This window comes from Lathyrus oleraceus, chromosome 4 (genome assembly GCF_024323335.1).
Source record: "Lathyrus oleraceus cultivar Zhongwan6 chromosome 4, CAAS_Psat_ZW6_1.0, whole genome shotgun sequence".
Taxonomy (NCBI): Eukaryota; Viridiplantae; Streptophyta; class Magnoliopsida; order Fabales; family Fabaceae; genus Lathyrus; species Lathyrus oleraceus.
Window position 1 is genome coordinate 66,530,429 of NC_066582.1, and position 23,367 is coordinate 66,553,795.

Consider the following 23,367-nt stretch of genomic DNA (forward strand, 5'->3'; position numbering starts at 1 on the left):
ATTTACTCTTGCTTGAACTACTTCCTCAAGTGACTCTATGCAGTCTGAATACTTGAGAGGGCTGAGAGATTATTCTCTTAGACGTTTGATTGTGTAATCTTTCAAGATTATTGGATTAAGTCCTTTTTGAAGGCGAAATCACCTTGGTCGGGTGGACTGGAGTAGCTTTGAATTTCAAGCGAACCAGTATAAAATTCTGTGTCATTTCCTTTTTATTCTGTGTGTGTCTGATTTCTGAAAAAGTTTTTTTATTTCCAAAACAATTCAAACCCCCTTTCTTGTTTTTCTCAACCTTCAATTGGTATCAGAGCTTCGGCTTTGTTATTGATTTTCTAATCTAACACTTAATAGTGTAGAGAAATCCAGCGTGAGAAAAACTATGGCCAACACCAATGAAAGAGATAGTTACAATGCTAAACCTCCAATCTTTGATGGAGAAAATTTTGATTATTGGAAAGACAGAATTGAAAGTTTCTTTCTGGGCTACGACGCTGATCTATGGGATATTGTCAAAATTGGATACACACCACCCGTGACAGACGCTGGCGTTACTATTCCCAGAAGCAGAATGTCAGATGATCAGAAGCGTGAATTCAAAAACCATCACAAAGCCATAACGATACTACTCAATGTTATTTCCTACAATGAATATGAAAAGATCACCAACAGGGAAACAACTAAACTTGACTCCCTGAGGATGACTCACGAAGGAAATTCTCAAGTCAAAGAAACAAAGGCTCTGGCTCTAATCTAGAAATATGAAGCCTTCAAAATGGAGGACGATGAAGTTGTAGAGGTAATGTTTTCTAGATTTCAAACTTTAATTGCATGACTCAAAGTGCTGGATAAAGGATAAAAAACTACGGATCCTGTCAAAAAGATTGTTAGAAGCTTGCCAAAGAAATGGAGACCCATGGTCACAACTTTAAAGTTATCAAAATACCTGAACAATATCAGCCTTGAGGAACTCGTCAGTTCACTCAGAAGCCACGAGATAGAACTGGAGGAAGATGAACCTCAAAAGAAGATCAAGTCTGTAACACTAAAGTCCAGATCCAAAAGACGCAAAACAAATAGAAACAAAGTCTTCCAGGCTGAAGAATAAGACAATGATGACTCTGAGAAGGAAGACAATGATGACTCTGAGAAGGAAGACTCTGACGATGAAAAAGAATTATCCCTTTTAACCAGAAGAGTAAAACAACTTTGGAGAAAAAGGAATAATAACTTCAGAAGACCAAGACCCAAGGGGGATCGATCATAATCGACTTCCAAAGGTAAGTCAAACAAAGATATAACATGCTATGAATGTAAGGAAATAGGTCATTACAGAAATGAATGTCCCAAGTTGAAGAAAGAAATCTCTAGAAGAGAAAATTTCAAGAAAAGTTCATTCAGAACCAAAAAGGGACTGATGGCCACCTGGAACGACAGAGGATTTGATTCCTCAGAATCAGACTCTGAAGAATAGGCAAATGTTGCACTCATGGCTACCACCTCTAGAAATACATCAGATGGAGAATCTGAATCTGAAGAGGTATTTTCTGATCTTTCTCGCTGACCTTGAATCATGCCTTTCTGAAACTCTAAACTCATATCAAAAACTTAAACAAAAATTTAATGCTGTAAAAGAGGTTCTTGAAGAAACCATCGAAGAATGTGGTAAACTTGAGATGACAGTTTCAGAACTAAAAGATGAAAACCGAACTTTGATATTAGAAAGAGACTCCACAAATAAACAATGTTTAAAACTTGAAGAAGCGTTATCTCAAGCTCCACAAACATCGAACACAGTAATTTATGAATATGAAAAATCTTTTCAAAAGTTTCTGAAAAATGGGATAGAGAGAAACAGAATGGCATCCATGATTTATGGAGTAAGTCAGAATAATAAAAGAGGAATAGGGAATGACCCCAGTGAAGATAACTCTTCCACAAATGACAAACCTAAATCTATGTTTTCGTATCACTACACACATACACAAGCACAACTTTTTGATAATGCTAGAAAACCCAATGTTCTAAGAAACTCAGGGAAAACTAATCATAAAGGACCCAAAAGATTCTGGGTACCAAAGGATAAGATTGTTTATGTTGGAGATATCTTATGCAGCAGAGTTAAGACACCAGTCATGGTACTTGGACTCTGGATGCTCGCGACACATGACGGGAAGAAAGTATATGTTCCAAAGCCTGAAACTTAAAGATGCTGACTTCGTAGGTTTCAGAGGAAATCAGAAAGGAAAGATCAGAGGCTCCGGAACTATTGGTAATGGAACTCTTCCGTCTATATCTGATGTTCTCTATGTAGAAAGATTAACGCATAACCTGTTATCAATAAGTCAATTAAGTGATAACGGCTATGATGTAATCTTCAATCAAAAAACATGTAAAGCAACTAATCAGATCAATGGAACAGTCCTATTCACTGGCAAGAGGAAAAACAATATTTACAAAATAAATCTTTTAGACTTAAAAGAACAAATGTAAAATGTCTGATGTCTGTTTAGGAAGAGCAATGGGTATGGCATAGACGCTTGGGCCACATTAGCATGAGAAAACTCTCTCAGCTATATAAACTTGAGTTAGTCAGAGGTCTACCCAAGCTGAAGTATTCTTCAAATGCTCCATGTGAGGCATGTCAGAAAGGGAAATTTTCCAAAACATCCTTTAAAAAGAAAAATATTGTTTCCACCTCTAAGCCTCTGGAACTTCTTCACATTAACCTGTTTGGACCTGTTAAAACAACATCAGTCAATGGAAAGAAATATGGACTAGTTATTATTGATGATTTTAGTCGCTGGACATGGGTAAAATTCCTAAAGCACAAGAGTGAGTCTCACTTTGTATTCACTAGCTTATGTTCCAAAGTGCAAAACAAATCTGACTCCAAAATCATCAGAGTCAGAAGTGATCATGGTGGAGAATTTGAAAATAATTTTTTTGAAGAACTATTCGATTCTAATGGAATATCCCATGATTTCTTCTGTCCTAGAACTCCACAACAAAATGGGGCTGTAGAAAGGAAGAATATGACACCAAGAGATGGCCAGAACCATGATCAATGAAACAAATGTGGCTAAGCACTTTTGGGCTGAAGCAGTCAATACAACGTGTTATATTCAGAATAGAATCTCTATAAGACCTATTATGGAAAAGACTCCCTATGAATAGAATCTCTATAAGACATATTATGGAGAAGACTCCCTATGAACTATGTAAGGGAAGAAAACCCAACATCTCTTATTTTCATCCTTTTGGATGCTCTTGCTTTATTCTGAATACTAAAGAACATCTGAACAAGTTTGATTCAAAAGCACAAAAAGGTATTATGTTAGGATACTCAGAACGCTCTAAAGGCTATAGGTATACAACACAGAAACTAAAATTATGGAAGAATCAATTCATGTTAGCTTTGATGATAAGCTTGACCCTTAAAAGTCAAAGCTAGTTGAGAAACTTGCAGATCTGGAGATTACTCTTACAGGTTCTGACGAAAAGACCCAAGCACCAGAAGTATCTGATAAACAAAGTCCAGATGCAACTAAAGCCTCAACTATCCATAAGAAATCAAGAAGCTGCCCCAACATCTCTGAAGATTTGATTTTGGGAAACAAGGATGAACCTGTCCGAACTAGGTCAACATTCAAGATACCTGAAGAAATCCCTCTAGGACTAGTATCTCTGATTGAGCCTACTTCCTGTGATGAGGCACTTCAAGACAACGGTTGGGTTCTAGCTATGAAAGAAGAGCTAGATCAATTCTCAAAAAAAGACGTTTGGGATCTTGTTCCAAAGCCTAAAGGAACTCACATTATTGGAACTAGATGGGTGTTCAGAAACAAACTGAACGAAAAAGGAGAAGTTGTCAGAAATAAAGCTCGATTGGTGGCTCAAAGGTACAATCAACAAGAAGGCATTGACTACAACGAAACCTTTTCCCTAGTCGCCAGGTTAGAATCTATTCGTTTACTTGTTTCATTTGCTATAAATCATTCTATCAAACTATATCAAATGGATGTCAAAAGTGCATTTCTTAATATTTATATATCAGAAGAAGTGTATGTCAATCAACCTCCAGGTTTTGAAAACTCCAGTTGTCAAGAACATGTTTTTAAACTTAAGAAATCATTATACGGTTTAAAACAAGCTCCTAGAGCTTGGTATGAAAGACTAAGCAATTTTCTTCTGGAACATTTCTTTATTAGAGGAAAAGTTGACTCTACACTCTTCTGTAAAAACATTAGTAATGACCTCATGATATGCCAGATATATGTTGACGACATTATTTTTGGTTCAGCTAATCCTTCTGTATGTCAAGAATTTTCTGAGCTAATGCAAGCAAAATTTGAAATGAGCTTAATGCAAGAACTAAAGTTCTTTTTAGGAATTCAAATCAATGAAACTTCAGAAGCTACCTACGTTCATCAAAGTAAATACATAAAAGACATTCTGAAGAAATTCAAAATGGAGGAATGCAAACCTGCTAAGACACCTATGCATCCAACTTGAATTCTGGAAAAAGAAGAAGTTAGCCATAAGGTTTGTCAGAAGCTCTATCGTGGTATGATAGGCTCTCTTCTCTATTTGACTGCTACACGTCCTAATATTCTGTTTAGTGTATGTCTCTGTGCCAGATTCCAATCAGATCCTAGAGAATCTCATTTAACAGCTGTTAAAAGAATACTCAGGTATTTGAAAGGAACCCCTAACATGGGCCTAATGTATAAGAAAACATCAAAGTATAGACTTTCTGGTTACTGTGATGCAGATTATGCAGGGGACATAATGGAACGTAAAAGTACACCTGTGAACTGTCAGTTCTTGGGAAAGAATCTGATATCATGGGCCAGCAAAAGACAATAAACCATAGCTCTGTCCACTGCAGAAGCAGAATATATTTCAGCATCACTATGCACTACTCAGATGCTCTGGATGAAGAATCAACTAGAAGATCTTTAGATTTTTAAGAGTAATACTGCCGCCATCTGTTTAAGTAAGAATCCTATTTTGCATTCTAGAGCTAAGCACATAGAAATAAAACATCATTTCATTAGAGACTATGTTCAGAAAGGGGTAATAACATTAAAATGTATTGATACAGACCATCAATGGGCTGATATTTTTACCAAACCCCTGGCTGAAGATATATTCTCCTTTATCTTGAAAAATCTAAACATTCAAAGTTGTTCAGAATGAAATGTGCCTCTGAAATAGCAAAATAAGACTCTGAACTAAACACCTGGATTTTGTATCTGACTCTGATGCTACTACCAGTTAGAAGTCATCTGAGTTAGAAATCTTCAGGATCCAACCCTTTAGTATTCCTGAAGATCAGATAAACTAACATGTGGTACATCTTGCGTCTGACCTTGGAACTTCTAGACAGCTGTCTAGTAGAAATCAAGAGACATACTCTTGATATCTCCTCGAGCAGTATGCTAATTTGGGGATTAGACCTCCATCATGGGCTGTAATCATTCTCCTCCAAACGTGCTTACTTGGTTAAACGTGCTGCATTCAATTTCTTAACTGTTAAACTCACTTTCTATTGTCATTTTGCATGCACCCTAAATGTGTATATATTCATTTCACAAACTACACTTGCACACTTTCACACTCACGACCTCACAAAACCCTCTCTCCCAGTTCTTCATATCCTTCAAAGGATTTCTGCAATCTTCATCAAGTTCTTCAAACATTCATCATCATCTTCAACTATTCTTCATGGATTCTCAACAACAATCAGTTTACAACTTCTCCTAACAAATGAACTCAACAGAGCAAGCCCCCTGTTCTAGCCAATAAACTAATGCAACCACCGGTGTCGTCTCAACTCCAATCTACAGGGAACCCCATATCCTTAATCGTGATCCCCACATTCATCTAGCAACTCCCTTTGATAAGCTTGAAGTTCTATGTGAATCTTTGGTTGATTTCGAAAACATGAAGCGAAATGGCGTCAACCTCATTGAAGGACTGAAAATGCAAGGATGGGAAAACTACTTTCAACACCTCTATGGCCCTGTGTACACGAATCTGGTGAAGGAGTTCTGGCGTTTCGCAGACTCAGATGATCACTACATTGTCTCCTACGTTCTGGGAGTCAAGATAGCCATCACTAAGAAATCAATTGCCTCTCTTCTGAACATGGAGAAGACAGGAGGAAGACGTATCTACAACATAAACCCTAGGGAAAAGTACTTGTCCTAGGAAATAAACCCTACCATCTTCCAACAGAGTGCGGAAGGCAAGCATTCCAAGAATAAAGAACTACATCAGAACCAAGAATAAAGAACTACATCAGAACCTCCGGGTCTGGCTGAAGATCATCTTAGGCCCCATCCATCATCGTCCTGCTTCAAAATCTTCTAACTACATCAACACAGATCAGAAGTGTATCTTGTACTGCATTCACAAGGGTCTGAAACTCTGTCTACCTGCACTCCTCTTCAAGTACCTCGGAGATTTAGTTAAAGACACCAGAAACAACATGAAGACAAGGAACTACATCCCTCTAGGGAAACTGATATCTGATGTATTGATCGAGAGTGTCCTCGTGGACCACCTAATTCAGCTCAGACTCATGGGAGATGTCACCATTGACATTGGAAGACCTCTGAGTGCTCAGAATCTGAAGAGAATGGGAATCATTGATCAAGTCGGATCCAAACCAACACTTGATACCTCCTGGGAAGCACTCAGAGATGAGAGGGAGATTCCCAACGGACTCTACCTGTTCTCCAAGATTGACCCTCCAGAGGTAGTAGCCTACAATCTACAGGACCTTGTCGATCAAGGGGTGGATATCTCTGAATTCACAGTGGGTTGGCTACCTGGGCATCCATCAAACTTCATGAAGAGGATGTGAGAGCCCTTTGAGAAGTCCAAGAAGGCGAAGAAAGCTAAGTTGGGAGAATCCTCTGGATCAAGACCCCTAGTTCCTCTGGTTGGCTCTCCAGGTAAGTCTGTATCTCTCCCTCCCTCTGTCAAAATTAAACCAATTGCTTCTTCTCTTCCCCAAACAACTCCCATATACACCTCTGCTGAAACTACTCCCTCAACCACCAGATCTTCTAACCCACCTTCTCTAAAATTCAACCTCGCCACACAACATTACCAGTTTCAGAAGCAGAAATTCTGAATGAAACCACCTCACCATCATCATCACCATCTCCTTAATCCCCACCTTACTACGAACTCTTCTCTGATACTGAACCATCTAACCCTCAACCCCCCACTCTGGCTCAGCTCCAAGCCCATGCCCTGGCCTCTCAACAGCCATCACATCCTGAACCTGAACCTGAAGTCACTTCCCCACCTCTGGAACATCCAAATCCAACCACATTTGAACCACGACCAACCCACTCTGAACCACAACCATCTGAACCAACCCACTCTGAGATACCACCACCCATCACTTCCACTGACCCAACAACTCCCACACATAATCTAATTGCCCCCATATCACCCTCCTCACCCTCCCCAGCCTCTGTCACTGAACCAGAAACTACCCTTCCTACCCTTGAAGAAGCAATCCAGGTTTTTGCAGAGTCTTCAGTTGAGAAGGTCAAGTCTCTGACCATCAACTCTGGTATCAGTGATGATCCCTCTACTATAAAGATCCACTAGAACAGAGTGATAAGTTGGATGACCTCTGAAGCCTTCAAGCTGAAAGGCCTCTCTAAACAAGTCCACAACGACTTCATCAGAGACGCTGGGATCAGACTCTAAGAGCGCCTAGCCAAAGAAGCTGAGGAACGGGCAAGGAAGGAAGCTGAAGAGAAAGCGCTTCAAGAAGAACTTCAGAGAATCAGAGAAGCTGAAGCAAAGGCTATTGTTGATGTTGTTGCTGCTGAGGCAGAGGCAAAAGCTAAAGCCGACACTAAAGAAGCAGCTTGCATCGCTGAAGAAGCTGTTGCCAAAGCCAACGCTGATGAACTGACTCAGGGGGAGCACTCCAACTCTGGGTTTGTCCCTCTGGTCTTGAAGACTCTAGAGGAACTGCAGAAAGAACAACAGATAGTTCGAGCCAGACTGGATCAACAGGACTTTGTCAACGTTAACATTAAGAACATATTGTCCCAACTGCTCCAAAGGATGCCTCCGCCTCCAAACCTTTAGGCACCTAGGCTATTTGCTTGTTGCTTTCTATGTTTTGTTGTTTGCTCCTTGCTTTCTGCTTTCTGACATATGTGATTATCTGTAAATGTTTCTCTATCAATATCAACCTTTTTTGCTACTATATCTTTTTGATTCTGACAAAAAGAGGGAGAACTAAAATAACTCTGATGAAAACATAACTAATTCCTCCCAAGCACTGCAAACATTTTCAATAAACCATTACTAAATAAATGACTAAAGATATGCAGGGAAGTAGCTAAAAGCACCAAACCAAGGGAGGTCTGGTAAGAACTTCTGAGCTATCCAAAAATCTAACTCAAGGGGATCCCACTGTACTATCTGATCTAAGATTTTCTTTAAATGTTTCATCTTTACTCTAAACTGTTTTGTCATCATCAAAAAGGGGGAGATTGTAAGAACAAAGTTGGTTCTATAATATATCTCTAAGATTTTGATGATAACAAAGGATGAAACAAAAGTGGTACTCTAACAAGACTTTTTTTTCTTAGTGTGCAGGACTCTGACAATTCATGCAAGACTCTGACCATACATCAAATAGAAAATTACATAAGATATAAAATATTCGATGATCAGATGCCACTCAGAAAGGATGCGTCGAGAAGGTTCTGATTCTGATCAACGCAGATATCAATGCTACATTAAGAAGTCAGAACCTCCGATAAAAGACTACTAAATCCAGACTCTGATACTAAAGAAGTCTAGAGCATCGAAAAACTCTGATGGGGTTATACATAATCATCCTCTAAAGACAAACTCTGATATATCAAGACTCCGACGTAGACTCACCAGTCCAGAACGCGTAACCGAAAAGAATCTTAATATGGAAAGAAAGTATTTCAAGAAGGGAATAATGAGGAGTGTAAAACTGTTTTAGAAAGAAACAAGGAGAGTAATGACATTAATCATTCTTCAATGACCACGATTCTGTCATCACTCCAACGGTCCTTCACAACGACTATATAGAGGACGAAATACTTCACAAGAGAAGACACCTAAGACACACGAGAAATCTCATTCATCCTCTCTCATTTTTACGAGCTGTTGCTCTTACGTGAAAATCTATTGCCTTTATAATTCTGTAATATTTGCTTTTTTGTTAGAAGCACTTTACATTACAATTTATTCTTGCTTGAACTACTTCCTCAAGTGACTCTGCGCAGTTTGAATACTTGAGAGGGCTGAGATATTATTCTCTTAGACGTTTGGTTGTGTAATCTTTCAAGATTAGTGGATTAAGTCCTTTTTGAAGGCGAAATCACCTTGGCCGGGTGGATTGGAGTAGCTTTGAATTTCAAGTGAACCAGTATAAAATTCTGTGTCATTTCCTTTTTATTCTGTGTGTGTCTGATTTCTGAAAAAGTTTTTTATTTCCAAAACAATTCAAACCCCCTTTCTTGTTTTCCTCAACCTTCATAATTGAGTGTGAACAAGTCTGAAATCAAATTGGAGTGCTAGGAAATTGTACATGGAAGCTTGAAGTTTGATTTTTGCCAAATGATGATGCAAAGTTCAAGCCATGCGCAACCCATTCAAATCTTGTCCAAAATGGATGAAATTGGACTTTATGAAAAGGTTAGATCAAGAAGAAAAAATCTCATGTTGCAGACTTTTCCATCTGAAGCTTGTATCATGATAAATTTTGAGGTGGAAGTTTGGAAAATTTGAACATATCAAAAAAGTTTCTAAGTGTCAAGCCATATATCTCAATATTCCACCTTGCTTAACTTTTTATGTGAGCTTCAAATAAGAAAAGTGTCTTCATCAAAGTTGTATCTCTTTCAAATACCTTCAAAATGGTCCCCAATTTCATGTCATATGGATTTTGAATGATAGAGTTATGCATTTTTGAAGTTTGGAAAAATCACTTGTTCAATGGTATAGGTAAAAAATGACCTATAATGTAACCTCATATCACATGCTCATAAAAGTTGAATTAGCTCTCACTTCAAACATAAAAGTTGAAGTAGACATCTTGAATTTGATTTTTCAACTTGGAAATATTTGATCTCATAAAAATTGAGCAAGTTATGTCCTTGGGAAGTTGACTTTCAAATTAGGGTTTAGACAAAATGACCTATAATGTTTCAACATAGAAAATGATTTTCCAAGAAAAACTAGCTCTAGGTCTTAACATGAGAGTTGTTTGGAATGTCATTCATAGTAACTTTTATCTTGGAATCATTTTTCATATAGTGAAAATTGTAGGAGATATGGTCTAGAAAGACCCAGTTTTGATCAGATGAATTCATCTGGCCTACCACCATCAACCAACTTGTTAACCTTCAATTATTTGGACTTTCTTGGCTCATGGTAGATCATATATGCATAAGATGATGAATTTTGAAGTGTACCTTGATAAATTTGATCAATTGGTTAGATAGCTTGTTGGAGAAGTTACTCAAGATACCCAGTCAAACTAGGGTTTCCAAGGTAAATCACCTTCAAACTCTTGAAGAAAACTTGATCAATATAACATGTAGGAATCAATGGAACTCATATATGATGCTAATAACCATTATTAGATCAATTCATGGTTGTGCTCTTTGTTATGAGGGTCTCAAACCCTAGATATGAACTTGATAGATCAATGGAGATCATGCCCTACCTACAAAAGAGTTAGGCAAATAAAAAGACATATTTTTGGTATTTTGGTTAGTAAAATGATAATATACAAGTATGATACAATCACATAGTGCTTGGTGATCTCTCCCAAAACAAACCCAATGAAAGAGGGGTAAAGAGGATGCCAAGGTATGATCCAAATGCTAATGCTTATGATGAAATTGCATGAGGGATCTTAGGGTCAAAATTGGGGTCTTACAGCTGCCCCTATTTAAGGACATTCTAACTGAGGAGGCGAAGGTTAAAATCTTCATGTCGACTCAGTAGAATGGGCTTAAATAACAACATATAGAAACAAATTTTGGCCCCTAAGAGACCTCATGATGCATATGATATGAATGTAAAAATTAATGCTCCGTGGGGAAATATTTCCACAAAGGAAAAGAAATCAGAGAGACCGAAAGTCCACAGGAGTATAATGTATTCCGTAAGGAAAACTCACTAGGGAGACAGAGACTCTGGGGGGAAAAAGGAGTTATGCATAGGCCAGGCTACGACTTAAAACTACTAGGGGACTCGAGGAATTCCATACAAACATGGAATGACTCAGTCGGGGAAACAACAACATATGCAGGGGATACGAGTAAGTCAGGATAAAACTGAAATACTTGAATCATGCAGGAAGAGAGATTTCACTAAGGAAATGCGCACTCAACTCAACTGGGGAAGAAATAAACTTCAACACAGGAGGAGAAGAAATCTATTATCTACTACCTGTTACTGGGTAAGGAGATAATAAAGATCTAACAGAGAGAACATTCGTCATCGGTTAGGATGAACATATCAAGGATGACTCGCTGGGCACCAACAGAAGGGAGTACTCATTACCGGTTACTGGGTAAGAATAGCCTTGCTGGGGAAAACTGCAGAAAATAGGATTTACAACTACCGACTACTAGGTAGAAGACCAAAGGTTAGAGTATCCGTCATCGGTTAGGATGAACATATCAAGGATAAACTCGACAGGGAAGAAGATCCATCATCGTTTAAGATGAACATATCAAGGATAGTCTTTCCTGGGATTGTCAAGGAGGATACCCGTCATCGGTTAAGATGAACATATCAAGGATAAACCAACTGAACAAGAAATAGGAATTACATCTATCGAATGTTGGATAGAAGATCAACAAAGAGAAAATCCGTCACTGGTTAGGATGAACATATCAAGGATATACTCTGAGAGGGAAGAAAATAAGAATTACATCTATCAGTTACTGGATAGAATACCATCAAAGAGAAAATCCGTCACCGGTTAAGATGAACATATCAAGGATTAACTCTGCGAAGGGGACAAAAGCAGGATTTACAACTACCGGTTACTGGGTAGAAGACCGCAAAGAGAAGGAAACCCGTCATCGGTTAGGATGAACATATCAAGGATTAACTCTCTGGGGAACAAGAATAGGGATTACAACTACCTTTTTACTGGGTAGAATACCAAGGGTGAGAATATTCCTCATTGGTTAGGATGAACATATCAAGGATAAACTCAGGCAGGGGAGAGAAAGATATCCGTCATCGGTTAGGATGAACATATCAAGGATATACTTTCTGGGGAATAGATCCACTGGGGACTCTACTAAGGAGAAAAACAGGGGTACTTTTGCCGGGTATTGGGCAAGAAGTAACAAACTGCAAACTAAGAAGAATATTACCAGTTATTGGGAAATAAACTCTTAGGAGACTTGAAGCATCTATCTAGGTAAGAGCTAGAAAGAAACAATCAATCAAGAGTCAACCCATTGAGGAGATAACTCAAGGGGAGTGATTCCATCCAGATGAACAACTGGAAAGGAAACTGAAGTAATAATCATCCACGAGAAACAACTCAGTGAGGAAGAGGAGAAAGGTTAAAGTCTTTCTGCCTAAGGGGCTGACGCTCTACAATTGAGGGAGGACATACATCGAAACTTGTATGGGGATAAAGTACCGCCCTAAAGAGAATGAGAATCTCAAACCAACAAGTTAATCAGATATGACGATGCAAATATGCAATTATGAAATTGAATGTATATGTATATGATGATTATGCTGACAAAACAATCACAAAGGATACAAAGGTGTCGCAAAGAAATTGAATCATCGGTACAATCCTTGGTCAATCCATAAAAAGAGGGAGACAACTGATGAAGAACAGAGAAATCAATAAACCAAAGCCTCAAATCTATCCAAGGGAAGAGATCTGCTGAGGAGAGGCGAAGTTATCGAGTTTGCAGGGAATTTTAGGTCAACACCATATTAAATGGGAGACAACCATACAGAAGATAAACACAAAACAACTGCTCAAAAATCAGGAAGAAACTCTGACTGGGAGCGAGTCAGATGGCAACTGGTCGGGGAACCAATGCGATCTACTGGGGAAAACATCTTACTCAGCTGAAGATCAACCCTATTGGGGAATACATAAACATTGTCGGGGAAATAACATGCCGCAAGGTACTGAATCAACCAACTCATCTGGGGAAAAGAAACGGAACTCCGCTAGGGAACAAACACTTCGCAGGGGAACCAGATCAACACAAACAACTAGGAACACCCGAAGGGTTAACTGCTTGGGGAACCTCTGATGTTTAGCAATTAAGGACTTGCTACTATTTGAAGTGCTGTTGATACTTCCTTTTAATTGATTTGAAAAATTTCTTGTTTTTATATGTTTTCAGAAAAAGATTTTGATTAAAAAATTTAAATTTCCAAAATGATCATAATAAAATTTAAACTATTGGCTGAAGTAAATAAGAGTGGAACAAATGGACAAAATCTCAACTTTATTTTAATGGGATGGTAGTCTGTAAATGACAAGACTCAATAGATTTTTACCAAGTTGAAAATGGTAATTTACATGGAAAAGGGTTACATTGAATACAAATGATCCTTAATCCTTCTACCAACTCTTGATATCCGCTGTGCTCTTGACCGCTGCTTGGATGATGAATCAACGTCAACCCTTGTGCTCAACCAAGGTCTTTCAAAAATTGGATGATCAGTAGACTGCAGTTACTTGCCATAATCCCTAATTTTTGCATAAGTTACCCCAAGGTGGGGTACTTAACTTATCGGGAAATTCTTTTTTTTATGTCTCTAATTTTTGCCTGGATCGCCCTTTCGGGTTTTCAATCCACCGAGACGCTCTTTTTTGCCTAAGCCGCCCTTTCGGGTTTTCAACTTAGCTAGCTGTTCTTTATTCTTTTTAGGGGAAGTATTTCTTGACTACATCTGCGTTCACGGGACGAGTGAACTCTTCAACATCCATAGTTGTAAGAATCAGAGCACCACCTGAAAAGGCTCTCTTAACAACATATGGGCCTTCATATATAGGAGTCCATTTTCCCCTAGAATCTGGTTTGAACGACAAGATATTCTTGAGCACAAGGTCATCTTCTCTAAACACACGAGGTTTGACCTTCTTATCAAAAGCTTTCTTCATTCTCTGCTGATATAACTGACCATTACACATGGCAGTCAATTTCTTCTCTTCAATCAAATTCAGATGGTCAAACCTGGTCTGACACCATTCAGCCTCAGTCAACTTGGCTTCCATGAGCACACACAATGAAGGAATCTCAACCTCTATAGGAAGCACTGCTTCCCATACCATACACAACAGAGAAAGGGGTTTCCCCTATTGAAGTGTGGACGAATGTACGATACCCATGCAAAGCAAACGGGAGCATCTCATGCCAATCCTTTTATGTTACAACCATCTTCTGAATAATCTTATTAATGTTCTTGTTCGCAGCTTCAACATCCCTATTCATCTTAAGTCTGTAGGGAGAAGAGTTATGGTGTGCAATCTTAAAATCTTTGCAAAGAGCTTCCACCATATTGTTATTCAAGTTCGATCCATTGTCAGTAATGATCTTACTTGGATAACCATAGCGGCATATGATTTGATTCTTGATAAACCTTATAACAACTTCCTTGGTTACATTTGCATACGATGCCACTTCAACCCATTTTGTGAAGTAATCAATTGCCACCAAAATGAACCGATGTCCGTTTGAAGCTTTGGGCTCAATCATCCCAAGCATATCAATTCCCCACATGGAGAAGAGCCATGGGGAAGAGATAACATTCAATGGTGTCGGAGGAACATGAATCTTATCAGCATAAATTTGACACTTGTGGCACTTCTTCACAAATTTGCAACAGTCAGATTCCATTGTCAGCCAATAGTAACCTGCTCACAACATCTTCTTTGCCATTGCATGCCCATTGGAATGAGTACCAAAGGAACCTTCATGCACTTCGGTCATCAACAAGTCTGCTTCGTGTCTATCCATGCGTCTGAGCAAAACCATGTCGAAGTTTATATTGTACAATATATCACCATTCAAGTAGAAATTGCCGGCTAATCTTCTCAAAGTCTTCTTATCTTTCAAAGATGCCCAAGGCGGGTAAATCTGATTTTGGAGGAAACATTTGATGTCAAAATACCACGGCTTCTCGTCTTTGATCTCTTCAACAACAAACACATGAGCTGGCCTATCAAGACGCATCACAGACAAATTGGGAACTTCATTCCAATACTTCACTACAATCATTGATGCCAATGTTGCAAGAGCATCTTCCATCCGATTCTCATCTCGAGGGATATGATGAAACTCAACTTTTGTAAAGAAAGTTGAAATCCTCCTCGCATAATCTCTATATGGTATTAAACCGGGTTGATTTGTCTCCCATTACCTTTGATCTGATTCACAACCAAAGCTGAATCTCCAAAGACATCTAAATACTTGATTCTAAGATTCGTGGCCTCTTCAAGCCCCATAATGCAAGCTTCATATTCTGCCATGTTGTTTGTACATTTGAAAGTCAATCTAACTGTAAATGTTAGATGCGTGCCTTGAGGAGTAATGATCACTGCCCCAATGCCATTTCCATATTGATTAATAGCTCCATCAAATACCATGCCTCAACGGGAACCAGGTTCTGGCCCTTCTTCAAGCAATGGTTCATCACAATCTTTCATTTTTAAGTACAAAATCTCTTCATTAGGAAAATCATACTGCACTAACTGGTAATCTTCAATTGGTTGGTGAGCCAAATGGTCAGCCAAGATACTACCTTTGATCGCTTTCTAAGATCGATATTAGATATCATACTCTGATAACAACATCTGCCAACGGGAAATTCTCCCAATTAAAGAAGGCTTCTCAAATATATACTTGATTGGATCCATTTTGGATATCAACCAAGTGGTATGATTCAACATATATAGGCGCAGATGCCTAGCAACCCAAGCCAATGCGCAACAAGTCTTCTCAAGCATATAATACCGAGTCTCACAGTCGGTGAACTTCTTACTGAGGTAGTAGATCGCAAATTCTTTCTTTCCAGTCTCATCTTACTGACCAAGGACACAACCCATACTATCTTCAAGTACAATCAAATACATGATCAAAGGTCTTCCTTCAACAGGCGGAGAAAAAATCGGAGGTTCAAGCAAATATTCTTTGATACTATCAAAAGCTTTCTGGCAGCCTTCGGTCCAATCACAAGACTGATCTTTCCGAAGAAGCTTGAATATAGGCGCACATGTTGCGGTCATGTGTGAAAAGAATCTGGAGATATAATTCAAGCGGCCGATAAAACCTCTAACTTGCTTCTCAGTTTTGGGCACAGGCATCTCTTGTATTGCTTTGACCTTGGCAGGATTGACTTCAATACTCTTCTCGCTGACAATAAAGCCCAACAACTTACCAGAATGAACACCAAAAGTACACTTATTGGGATTCAAGCGGAGTTTATATTTCCTCAAACGCTGGAATAACTTCAACAAATGCTCAACATGTTCCTCTTCATCAATTGATTTAGCAATCATATCATCGACATAAACTTCAATCTCGTTATGCATCATATCATGAAAAAGAGTAGTCATTGCTCTTTGGTAAGTTGCACCCGGATTCTTTAGACCGAAAGGCATCACTCTATAACAGAATGTTCCCCAAGGTGTAATGAATATGGTATTTTCCATATCTTCGGGTGCCATCTTGATCTGATTATATCCGGAAAATCCATCCATAAACGAAAAGACTTTGAATTTAGCAGTATTGTCTACCAACATATCAATGTGTGGTAGAGGGAAATAATCTTTCGGTCTGGCTTTATTCAAATCTCTATAATCAACACACATGTGGACTTTTCCATCTTTCTTCGGCACCAACACAATATCGGCCATCCATTGCGGATACTCAGCAGTCACAAGGAAACCGACATCAATCTGCTTTTGCACTTCCTTTTTGATCTTCACAACCATATCAGGATGCGTTCTTCTCAACTTCTTCTTGACTGACGGGAATTCTGGCTTCAACGACAGTCTATGCTCCACAATCTCAGAATCTAAACCAGGCATATCTTGATAGGACCAAGCAAACACATCTGAATACTCTCGAAGAAGATCAACCAACCCCTTCTTAACATCTGGACACAGGCAAGACCCAATCTTGACTTCCTTCACATCATCCTCGGAACACAAGTTGACTAACTCAACCTGCTCTTCGAACGGCTGAATGGTCTTTTCATCTTGCTCAAGAAGACGAGATAATTCATCACCAACTTCTACATCACTTTCCTCTTCGGCTTCAAACACAGGGAATTCAAAATTTGGAAAAGGAGAAGGATCATTGTATTCAATGGGGTTAGGAACTAACCTGCATAATGATTTGATATTTTGATTTTAGAGAAGTGAATTTGTGACCAAATATTATACAGATGGACAATTATATTATTTATTTATGTTTTTTGTGATTACCATTTTCAAAATAAAGCAAAAAGTAAAAATAAAACATCATAGATGTGGATGAATAGAATTAATTTTATTAATGACGAATTTGGAAATGCCCAAACAATGTTCACTTCTCCCTTAGGCATCGGAGAAGGATTTTAAAAACATATAAAAGCAATTACTTAGATCGATGCAAAATAACAGGAACATCAACAGTAGTCCAATTGTTGCAAGCCTTTCCATGCGTCACAAAATTGGTGTAGTCTTCCTCTTCGTCATCCTCTAGCATAGCAGCTAAGTGTTGTTCATTGCCATGAATGAACCCTCAGTTACGGAAGCTTAGTTGCATTTCTTCAGACCTTGCAGTTGATGAACCTTTCTGGAACCCCAAACCGGTTCTGCCTTTGTTGTTAGAGACCTCTACCATGCGCCCCTATTGATCAACATTGCCTTCTTCCAGAATCTTCTTAGCATCTTTCAATGAGGACATAGGTGCCCCAACTCTCTTTTCAGCAGCAATAGACAAGGCTTAGAACGGAGTTCCAACCTCATCCTCAACTTCAACATAAGAGAAAGATGACAGGTGGCTAACCAACATCGCCTTCTCTCCTCCAACAATCACAAGCTTTCCATTCTTCACAAATTTGAGCTTCTGGTGCAAAGTTGAAGTAACAGCTCCTGCCTCATGGATCCATGGTCTCCCCAACAAGCAACTGTAGGCCGGGTGGATATCCATTACTTGGAAAGTAATTTGAAAATCGCTCGGACCTATCTTAACTAGAAGGTCCACTTCACCAATAACCGTCTTGCGTGAACCGTTAAAGGCCTTGACGATTACACCATTATACCTCATAGGCGCTCCTTGGTATGATAGCTTTGACAGAGTTGACTTTGGAAACATATTCAGTGATGACCCGGTGTCAACAAGCACATTAGACAAAGCATCCTCTTTGCAATTCATAGAAATGTGCAAATCTAGATTATGATTTCTTCCCTCCTCTGGGAGCTCTTCATCACAGAAGCTAAGATTATTGCAAGAAGAGATGTTAGCCACGATATGATTGAATTGATCCATTGTAACATCATGTTCTACAAATGCTTGTTCTAGAACTCTCTGTAGTGCTTCTCTGTGCGCTTCAAAATTCATGAGCAGAGACAACACTGAGATTTTTGAGGGGGTTTGGAGCAACTGCTCCACCATATTAAACTTACTTATCTTGATCAATTGGAGTACCTCATCATCATCGTTAGCTTTCAAATTGTTGGATTCACCAGACTTACTCTTTGAAACACCAACTGGATCTTTAACAGGCACTTCCACCTTCTTACTCACAACTGATTCTTCCTTATCCTTTGGGAACACCGGCCCAAACACACGACCACTGCGGGCCACCTTGGTAACATCAACAATGCTCACCACAGAGCTAGTCGTAGGCAACGGGACCTCTTGACCACCCTCTATCATTGTATCATTATACTGATATGACACGGCTTTATCAGATGAATACAGGACTGGGCCCGCTAACAGTATAACCAATGGCGATACTGATCTATTACTGACATTGTTACTGTTGCTGTTGTCGTACTGGATTACCAATCTCTCTGGCTGCTTGAAAATGGGAACTATGACATTCATATCATCGTCTACATGATGGTGATTGAACAATTTCAATCATGCCTTCATCCATCAGTCGTTGGATGTCCCTTTTCACAACTTTACAACCCCTCGGGTTAGCACTACAAATAACACAACCGTCATGGTCATGCTCAGAATCACTTACCAAACAAACATCCTTATGCATCTGCACCAAGTATCTTCGAATAAAGAGCACATCAAAAACCTTAAACTCGCCAGGACAACCATCCACCATATTCATAGAAGAGTTCCCATGAGCGGGTAACTGATTTTCTTTCACATTCGGCGCACGGTCCTCGAAGGACACCATTCCACTCTTCATCAGCTTTTGAACCTCATACTTGAGCGGATAACAGTTCTCGATATCATGTCCGGGTGCTCCTTAATGAAAAGCACAACGTAGATCAGGTTTGTACCACCATTGGAGTGGTTCTGGAATCTGTAGCAGGTTTCTTGGTTGGATTAGGTTCTTGAGAACCAAAGACGGGTATAATTTTGCATAAGACATAGGAATCAGGTCGAAAGAGACCTTATTCCTCTCAAAGTTTTGTTGATGATGATTGTTGGTAGTATTGTTGTTGTTGTAGGTGTTTGCTCGTTATTGCGGTCGTTGTTGTTGACGTTGTGTTTGTTAAACTGGTGTTGATTGTTGATTAGAAAATACCAGGATAACGGAAGATACTTGATGGTGATGTTGATGGGATGGTTAATTCCTTCTGAACTGAGGCCTCCTCTACCTCCCACTACTTATTGCATTCGCTTCATTATCCTTTTTCTTCCCAAAATGGCTACCATATCTCTTACTCGACGATGCTTCATCTTTCGAGAAACGTCCTTCTCGGACTCCTTCCTCAAGCCTCATCCCCATGTTTACCATTTCGGTAAAGTCACTGGGGGCACTAGCAATCATTCGTTCATAATAAAATGAACTCAGGGTCTTTAGAAAGATCTTTGTCATCTCTTTTTCCTCCAAAGGAGGAGTGATCTGGGCAGCCAATTCCCTTCATCTCTGCGCATACTCTTTGAATGTCTCCTTATCTCTCTAAGACATAGACCTCAGTTGGTCTCTATCAGGCGCCGTGTCCACGTTGTACTTATACTGCTTGATAAAAGCCTCTCCCAAGTCATTGAAAGTGTGAATGCTTTCACTATCTAACCCCATATACCAACGGAGGGCAGCACCGGTTAAACTGTCCTGGAAATAATGAATCAATAATTGTCGGTCTGAGTAGACATCTTACGAGCATACATCACTAGATGACTGAGTGGACAAGTATTCCCTTTATACTTTTCAAAGTCAAGAACTTTGAACTTCACCAGGATCTTGATGTTGGGCACTAAACATAACTCAACATTACTCTTTCTAAACATATCCTTTCCTCTTAGCATCTTCAATTCCTTGCGCAGCTCAAGAAACTGATCTTTCATTTCATCCATTTTCTTGGAGACATCCGGACCCTCAGACGGCTCAGAGTGATAAATGGTGTCCTCTACACATGGTAAGGTGGGCACAACGGGAGGTAGCACAGACATGACCGGGCTAGATGCCGACGTGGAAGTTAAAGTAGGCGCAAAGCCTTCAGGCATAAAGTTAGACGACATTCCCCAGGAGAATCCAGTAGGCATAGTGGGCGCGAAATGAGCGGTAGCAGCAGGAATGGTAGAGGTAGCCACCTCTGAAATAACTATCCTCACAGGAGGAGGAGTTGCTGGCGTTGGAGAAGATTGACTCTGAGCAGCAAGAACTGACTCCATCTTGGTAGTCAAATCGGTGTGTAGCGGGGTATTCGTTACCATTAGAGATATTGACTAAATCTAAGGTAAACCATACAAGTCGAGTCGCCACCGCACTTCTATTTACCCAAAGGAATGGTTAGAAAGCGAACAAAAACCTAAAAGTTTTATCGAATCAAAAACTAGTAAAAATGTCAGAGATCGGGGTAAGGGGGTTGGTTATGCAATGGGAAGGTTTTAAGCACCCAAAACATCCTAGGTACTCCTAGGGAGCCCTTTTCATACTTATTGTAAGGTTGGTATTTTTTGAAAATTTGTTTGTGCAAACATGATTGAAGAGATGAGAAGAGAATATACAAATTATTTACATTTTGTGTTTGGATAGATAAACCCATTGCCCACGTACCATCTTAAAAAAGATTAGGATCAAAACCTCGTAGTTCGGGGTAAACATCTGAAAATGAGTTGGTGAATTGATTGGTCCAAAAGCCTTAAGGTCTTTTGTTATCCAAGGGAGAAAAACTCAACCTAAAACCACAAATCCACCATGTGAGGATAGCTTCAACATGCTAGTGAGGGGTTAACCCTAAAATAAGCATGGAAGACTCATTGTCCATCACTAAGGATATAGGTGAGTATTACATCTACCTCAAGGATAACTCAAACCTAATAGCTAAAGGTTATGAAAAGTTTTGATAAGAAAGTGGCCATTGAAACCACAAAAAGACATTTGAATGGGTTATATTTACCAATGAAAAGTATGTATAAAATATGGTCAAAGTTGACTTAGAAGTTCAATTCAAAATAAGTGTTATGAAAAGATGGTTTGAAAATCAAAAGCACAAGGCTTAGGTTTCTAATGTTTGAAAAGAAGTGTTAAATGTTTGCACAAAAGTTTTGGCTTGGGTTAGAGTGGAGGGAAGAAGAAGAATGGCTAAAGTCCTAATCATACAAGAGATAAGGGATAAGAAACAAGACCACAAATGGAGTTCCTCTCTTGAGATCATATTGATGATCCAAGTAGCTCCCATCCTTTGGAATATGCAAGCATAATAATAGTAAGCTCTAGCAACAATCAAACAAGCCTCTTAAGAGATCCTCATAGTATCTTGTATCTTTCACTTTGGATGAACATGGAAATGGTTCTTCAATTTGAGCTCTCATAGAATTCCCTAGCACCAGAGCACACACATAAAAAATTTTATGAAGCAAATCAAGAATGGACAAGAGTGAGTTTAGAGGTTTGGTCCTTCTAATCCATCTTCACCATTAAGGTCCTTTTACTCCAATTTGCATAGGGAAAGTCCTAGAAACTAAGTCCATTTGTCCATTTCTTTGCATTTGGTCCACAACAATCAAAACAAAACACAAGCACAATAATATATACACAATTATATGCTCAAGTGAGCAAAAGGCAAATTGCATAAACATAAACATGTGCTCAAATGAGCAAAGGGGGAAAAGCAAATGAATAATATGTATAAGAATAGTAAATTAAATAAATGTAAAGAGCAAAAAGTAAATGTTAATTGTTAATGGTTAGTGTTAGTAGTTAGTGTGCCATAAGGCAAATTTAGCGTTATGTTAAGCAATCGTAATTGGACTTATGTAGAAGTCATAACTATCTGAGGCCGGTCAATAATAATGTAGGCAACAACACAAGTTAGAGGTCTTGATTAGTGAATCAAACTCCAACAACTTGCCATGCCAAAAAGAAAATGAGAAATGATCTTGTATTGGTTTAAGTCTTTTGCATGATTTAGAAAGCAATCTATCCTTAATGCAAAGCCATTCACTTGATCATTTGATCAAGATGAATTAGGTTTGAATCAAGGAAGATTAAACCTTCCTAATCAATGCTAACCATCAACCTCTAACTCATTGATCAAAAAAGAAAGAGAAGAAGGAGAAGGAGAAGAAAGAAATGAAGAATTAAAGTGCATTAATGAAATGCAATGTACCAATCAACAAATGTTGACCAAAGATAGGGAAGATCAAGGTCAAACAATAGAAAACATAAGCAAAATGAAGATTGGAAGTCAAGAAATAAACAAAATATTTTTGGCATTTTTAATATTTAAAATAAAGCTTGAATTAAAATATTAAAGAAAGGTCAAACTTCAAACTCACTTCAAATCAACTTTGAAAAGTCCAAGTGAACTATCCCAAGTTCAACAGGGTCAAACAAAGTTTGACAAAAAATTTCAGCATTTTTAAAAGTCAGAAACTATTTTTAATCAATTAAAAATGAATAAAAATAACCTAATTGAACTAAAATCTCAAATAAATCTCAAATCAATTAATAAATTGATGAGAATATTTTTCATAGATCTATCATCATTCAAAGAGGTTGAGAAAATATTATTGTATTTTTTGAATATCAAAAACTATTTAAAATGAATTAAAAATAACCAGAAAAGAGAAAATTACTAAAAAATAGCAAATGATAAAATAAAAAATATTAAAAATCATTTTTAGAAACTAGAAATTAAAAGAGAAATAATGC